Genomic DNA, 7791 nt, shown 5'->3' with positions numbered 1-7791 from the left:
ATACACAACTTAGACTAGCTTTAAAAATAAAAGTCCTTTGTCATACATTTGAGTTAACTGACCTGTGACATTCTCTCGGAAAAACTTGAAGCCTGCCTTCTGCTCAGCCCCCACCAGTACAAACTGTGACTTGATCCCCCTGGCGTCAACCTTGATAGGCGCATTCTGGCCGGTCTCAGACGGCTGAAGACGGAGCCGTATTCCGTTGTCTGGAAATAGAGAAATGTATTGTTAAAAAACGGCTAGTCATTTAGGATTTGCTTACAAGTAATATCGGTTAGTCTAAGAGCTACTTCATCCCTAAGACTAGCTAATACATTGTATATTTCTGCAAAACATTTATCATTTGCTATGATTACAAAGATTTGACTGTGACATCTAGTAGTAAGCATTTGAAGAACTTAATGGAAGTAAATCAGTGATGTATAGACTGAACTTACATGCATGAAGCACCACCTGGCAGTCTTGTGTGTCTAGTGGATATCTCTCCAGCTTTGCCACACAGCTGAGAGTCAGCGATCGTCTGTCCAAGGATCCGGTAATGTGGAAGAAAATAAAGATTATCGGTCGCTATGATTATGTATCATATATATTACACGTAACAATGTGTGTTTTGTAAGCAAGTAATGTAAGAAACTCATGATTACTCACACTTATTTATTCAGATGTTAATTGACCAATGCATTCTTTCAAGAAGGTGCACTTACGCTATAGAGCTACCATGCATCAGTTGACATCTTAACTTCTAGATGATTTCTTAGATTCTACAGCTTCTCCTTCATTAGCAAATGTGCAGGAAACGCTATCAAATAAACAATCAATTTTGTACTGTACTGTACTGTACTGTAATCTTTAATCGTTTACTATTGAAGTAATCATATACATATATAACTCATACGTCATCTTGTAGATGACGATTCCGCGTGGGTCCAGCCACATCGAGGTGTCCGCCTCCTCCTCCGCGGTGACCCGGCGGACGGACTGTCCGAAGGCGAGCGGCGGGGACCAGACCAAGGACGGCGGCACGGGAACCCACGATGGCGCGATGCCGTAAAGTCGGCTATCGGCCCAGGTCAAGGTGTACTGGAGCCTGACAGAAATATTCTGAAATGAAGATAAAGATATTTTGATTATAGCCCAGGAAAAGTCATATCAACGGTATGCTGTGGACCTTTCAAGCAATTCAATTTCAATTTTGCAGCGAGCTGCAAAAGGGTAATTGATGCGGGGATAAGGGTAATCGAATAAGGTACAGCTAAAAGGTTATTGTCATCTTGATTATTGAACTATTTATTCCTATATCCTAAAGGACCAAAGAGGCCCTTGCTTGGTATTGGGTTCTAAGTGATATAATTTAAAAAGACAACTTTAGACTAGAAAGGCCGACATTTGCTTAAGAGCAAATACAGCATATTTCAGCCATACCCCTTCCCACGCAACATTGGACTGTTCCAAATCACCCCTGCGCAAAAATGGAACATCCTCTTAACAGTACATTATCCCCCAAAGTGGACTGGTATTGTGAATTGACTCCAGGTAAAAACAGAGCTTGCTTCTATTTTTCAGAAAATGACAATAATCACACCTTCCATTCAGAAAATTTTCATCATGACTGAAAATTGTTGAATGACTTCATGTAATGTCATTAACAATTTTCAGTACGATAACTAGGTGTAAGTTTAAAAAAGTATAAGCTCCTTGTGATGTGGGTACATTTATTATTGCAATGAACTTTTTTTATTCAAGTAGGGCATACGATTTAATAATTATCAAGCAGGTGCAGGTACTGTAGGAGCGTTTGTTTTCTTCAAGCTGTAAAACTATTAAACTGTTTTACTTTGTATGCAATCAACCATCGAGCCTATTCTTATTTTAGTTTAACAACTTCCTGCCAGACCCGGAAGATACGATTGAACCTTGTTCGAGGATTTATTTTCGTCTGTCTGGTCAGTCTGTTCATACCCTGGCGCTGAGAGTGTTTTATTGGGCTGAAACTCTGGCAGTTTAAAGTTACTTACAATTTAAATGTTCAAAGTTTATGCCAAACAACAACAGCACTAGGAAATGTGGCCACTATAGACAGGTGGTCACTATAGAGAAAATGCTGATCTATTGACTAGGAGCCATACGTTACACATGATTTCAGTACACTGATCATTAATCATATAAACATTGCACAGGTAAGCCAATTGTTTAGATGTACAATTAAGTTCAAATAATTCTGAAGAGAAATATTGATGAGAAAATAATCATTCTCGCCACTGTCTAACTTATAATTACGTATCAAAACTAAACGCAGATTTTCTAACTAACGCACCTTTCGCCGACTTCATCATAGGACCGCCGGCTATCAATCAAACACGGCTGTTGATTAGACTTAGAGTTTCAAACAGTCATGTGCTGTGTGCCAGTTGACAGCGAACTTCATGCTACGTGATGTTTTACATTGCTTGGACCTTCTTTCCTACAGCGGTGCTTCTACAAAATATTTAGACTGTAACACTGAGTTTTATAGAATAGAATTTGACGCAGAACAGCGTTTTTTGCTGGGTATTTTTTTTTAAACATGTCCGTGGGAATATCAGCGAGGCGGCGACGTAGGGATATCAGACCGTCAACAAAAGTCGCACGGCGGCTAACGGCGCAGCGAAGATACTAGCGCTATAAATAAGCGCTTCAACTAAGGATGGCAACCCGTACAATATTTTTGTATACTGTTGAGCTAAGTAAAGTTTGTTGTTTATGAGGTTTTAGTTGTCTTTGAAGCTTTGACCCGAAATATTTTAAAGTCAAACTGCTGAAGAGAAGTAAGTGACTGCTACGATTATCGTAGATATGGCCCTTAATAAAACTGATAAAAGAAGCCTTCTCAATAGCCTAAAATGCAAGAGCTTCCGGGGGGGGCTTCGCCCACCTGGGTCCCCCCCACAGTGGCCCTGCCCCTGGACCCCGCCAGGGACATTCGGCGGCCCCCGGACCCCTGTCCGACGCTTTGAAAAAATCCTGGCGAGAAGTCTGTACGGCCTGAGTCTTCAAGTTAACGTATTGTGTGGTCCCGCTTATGAATATTAATTTGCCTTCGCTTTCCTCTTCGCTGATTGGCTGAACCATTAATTGAATTAACTCTTCCTGCCGGCTAGACGCAGGTGCAGATGTCGGCTCTGTGGGGTGAACGTCCGAAAGGTCACGGCATGGAGAACGAAAGAAAACCAATTTCCCCTAAAAAAGTGCTGTAATTAAGCCTTTTACAGTACTTTATGCCAAAAATTTTACTTGGATCATTTTACCAACTATATTATGCCTATCTATACCAAATGTTACTCATACCAGGGTACAGGGGTGCAAAATATACCGTTATAAGACCGTCAACAACAGTCGCACGGAGCTAACAGCGCAGCGAAAATACCATCGCTAGCGTTTCAACTTCGGATAACAAGTTATAAGTACTGTTGAACTCAGTAACGTTAAAGTTTGTTTTTAGTTGCCTTTGACGGTTTGACCTGAAACAGTGTTACGCTAAACTCCTGAAGAGAAGTTAAGTGACTGCTGCGATTATCATAGATATGCCCCTAAGAACTGATACAATATAAAGCCTTCTGAATAGTCTAAAATGCGAGAGCCTTAGGCGGGCTTTGCTCCCCCTGGCGGGAACACTGCTATATACGGGATCATGAGGCCCCGCTTATGAATATTAATTAGCCTTTGGCCTCCTCTTCGCTGATTGGCTAGGTCTTTGATTCAATTAACTCTCCGGCTGATGCGCACAGGTGTGGCTCTGTGCGGGGTCACGGAAGGTCACGTCAGAAGGCCAAAAGAAAACAAATTTCCCCTCAGAAAAGTGCCAAAATTAATCATTTTAAAGTTGTTTATGTCAAACATTTTACTTGAATCTTGTTACCAAGTATCTAATGCCTATCTATACCAAATTTCAGGTCATTTAATTGTAATACATGTACCAGGGTACAGGAGCCAAAAGTGTCCTTTTTTGGTCAAAAATTGGCCAAAAATCGCAAAAATAAGCATTTTGTTGCACTGTACACCAAAAGTGTTATTGAATTTATATGAAGGGATTATCAAGGCACATCTGTGTCAAATTTCAGCTCATTCGGTTGCAATACCAAGGTACAGGAGCCAAAAGTGTCCTTTTTTGGTCAAAAATTGGTCAAAAAATCGCAAAAATAAGCATTTTGTTGTACTGTACACCAAAAGTGTTCTTAAATTTATATGGGGGCATTATCAAGGCACATCTCTGTCAAATTTCAGCTCATTTGGTTGTAATACCAGGGTACAGGGGCCAAAAGTGTCCTTTTTTGGTCAAAAATTGGTCAAAAAATCGCAAAAATAAGCATTTTGTTGTACTGTACACCAAAACTGATATTGAATCTATATGGGGGACTTATCAAGGCACATCTGTGCCAAATTTCAGCTCATTCGGTTATAATACCAGGGTACAGGGGGCCCAAATATACAGTTTTGGTCTTAAGATGACCAAAAAACCTTAATAAAATCATTTAAGAGACAGATATGGAAAAAATGAAAAAAACGCCCGAGGGTATTGGCCCACTCTACCCTTGTGCCAAATTTCAAGTCATTCGGTTGAGGAACAACGGAGATACCGTGTTCTGAAGATTTGACAGGAGACAGAAACATTACGAATACAATATATTTCACCATACCTATGGTATGGCTGAAATATAAAAATGTATAATTCAGATTCTTACCGCGTGCTTTTCTGACAGAGTACCAATGTTAAGGATGTAGACAGTAGAGGCAACATCCATCCCTCCTAGGGTGAAGAAAATGTTTAGAAAGATAGTTGCAGAAACCGATGCCAACACAAATAAATAAAAAGTCAAGGTTTTGTAGCATCCTATAAGTATCAAATCCATGTATACCGGCCAATGAGCGTACCAGAAAAACAGTTACGGCTGTACTTATAGGATGCTACAAAACCTTGACTTTTTATTTATTTGTGTTGGCATCGTCTTTTCATTCGACAACGAAACAAAGCACAGTGCATGCATATGATATCGTTTTACTTTTAAATTCACTTCACATATATCTAGTTAGGGTGCATGGAGCAAACAGCAAAACACAAATGCAAATAAATTTGTATAACGGGAGGTGCCCCAACACGGTACGCTTTTTCTTGCGCTCAAACTCATGACGCTCCATCGCTAGTTGCCTGAGAGTGATCAAACTTTGATGACTGAATTTTTTACACATAGATTTGAACAACATACTTGAATAAGAAATGCATTCATGTGGTTCATGAACCTTTCGCGCTGCATGTTACAAGCGGCAAACACTGTGAGACAATTTCGTGTATGTAACCTTCCAATTTTGTGCTACGCTGGACAGTGTGCCTAACTCGGTACGCTTTTTTTTAACATTTTGCTCTCTTCAGAAGTAAGTGGTAAATTTAAGTACACAGAAAAAAATTAATAATATGATATTTTAGCTTTCTTTTGACAGTAAAATCGTGACTGTATGTACTTCTTGTCTCACATAAGGAAGGCTGTACCTAGAACAATCCAGCTCATGTTTTTACGGGCAATGGGCTGAATGCACTGACGGTGAATGCCCGACTAAAAAAAAACATTACGAAAAAAAGACACCGCCAACATCAACAAAACTCGGTCTGATTATATGAAAATATCATCTACATCTCTCTATCAAGTCTTATTTTCATAGACAGCACGAATCATTTGTTACAGTCAAATAAATCTTTGGAGCGTACTCTAGTCTGTCACCTTCACGGCCACACTCCCTTGGGAGTACAATGGTGGCAATGTTTATGTCGCTTCCTTTTGGTTGCTTTTCTACTCAACAGACATTTGAAGACCCATATTTATAGTGTTTTATGGAGCTTTATTTATGTGTATCATGGCAGTTGTGTGACTGCTTGGAAGAGTTCGTATAGTTAGCGACACGTGCCGCCAATACGCAGAGGCCGGTGACCGCAGTGATTCAGCACTGTCAACATTACTGTTAGAATTCTGTTTTTAAAAAACATGAAGTAAATATGTTAAAGTATACTTGAAATACAAATTAAAGCTGTGTGCATGGACTTGGTTTATTTACCTTTGTAATCAGCATAGTCAGTGGCAACAAACACGGTGCACTTATGGATAATAAGATCAGCAAAAAATCCGTTCCGTCTTACGACGGGGACCGTCTTAGGGCGGCCCCCGTTAAAAGAATTGCAATCGGTAAAACGCAGTTCAACATAAAGTAAAATGCAACATCCTGTTGTTTATGGTTGGAGATGGGCAGTAGCAAGCTTTTTCGATATGCTTGTTCTCGTAGACATGGAAATCTTTTCGAGTAAAGTTTGCTAGATACCAAAACATGTGCACCAACATACCAATACATGCCATGGCATAACATACAATTAACATGCACTAGTACAGACCTATCTCTTGAGGTGCTTGAGTCGAATCATAATTAGGGGGGAGAAATTTGCCGGTTTTCCACTTGGTCTGCCAGTCAGGCCAGCTCACATTGGTCTCCGCGAGATCAAATAACTTGAAAAGTTTTCATATAATTCCATTAGATTTGAAAACAAATATAACTTATAGTAAGCTCAGTATCAATACATGTCAACCGCAAAGCATCTTCTGTTATATTCTATGTAACAGCATTAAGATATACACATTTACAAACTGTGTGTTTGATGTTTCCAGACAATCATTAACATAACGCAATAACATATTCAGTATAGCTTGAATTTCCTCTATGAATTGTATGAAGGTATACTGTATATTGAAATCAATTACATAGTGTATGATGTCTATGAAGACCGGCAATGTAAATAGAATTAAAAATCATTTACCTCAAATACTACGTCGTCGACTGCATTCAAAGGCAGGCATAAAGAGACATGATTAAAATCTTTTGTTTCTTTTCTAAATCTAAGATATCTTAATGCAAGGCGACAGTGAATCAACCAAGCAGTGCATTCCATAAGTGGAATTACTACATAACTTCAATATCTTGATACTGAAAACTTTATATTCTTCATGTTCGACAAAGGCTCGCGTACCTGGGCAGGCTGGTGGGACATAACACAGAGCCGCACCCTCTGTCTGCCCCTCACATGTCACATTTGGGGCCGGTGGGGGGTTAGGATTGTCGCACACACGCCGGCGTGTCTGTAGGTCGAAACCGCAAGGTGCCGAACAGGCGGCCCAACTTCCCCACGTACCCCATTGTCCTGCAATATATTCCACAGGAAGACAGACATTAAAAGACTTGTATTTCCTCTGACGGCCTATGGATAGAGCAATTGATCATGAAGCTTTGACTATTCTTTAGTATTTTCTATAACTCTTAAAATAGTGATGCATGAGTTTTGCATGCACATGTAGGGGCATTGCAGTAAATGTCATTGGTGGCATCAGTTTGAAAAACAAAATCAGAATTTTTCCCCTCCGGATATGGTCATCATAACCAGAAAGTAACAAAACGGGAGGATATGTCTTGATTGTACACTAGTGAGGTAGTCATGACTATACAAATAAACAGGAACTGTTTCCATACTAGTAGTTATGAATGGGGCAACGATGGTAGCCATGAGTGTAAAAGATGTAGATGCACCACTTTGCGCACTTCTTGAATACAGGAATAAAGGACGTGTCGGTTGTGATACCATGTTTTGTCGCTTCAATTCTTGTTACAGCGTTTATGGTGTTTATTTGTTAATTTTTTGTTTATGTTTTACCCATCTCGTTTTTTTACCCTCTCTCGTCAAATATGGAGGCCTCAGAAGATGCCATCCATAGGATCTAC

This window comes from Branchiostoma floridae, chromosome 4, assembly GCF_000003815.2.
Source record: "Branchiostoma floridae strain S238N-H82 chromosome 4, Bfl_VNyyK, whole genome shotgun sequence".
Lineage (NCBI taxonomy): Eukaryota > Metazoa > Chordata > Leptocardii > Amphioxiformes > Branchiostomatidae > Branchiostoma > Branchiostoma floridae.
Note: the sequence above shows the minus strand (reverse complement) of the source record.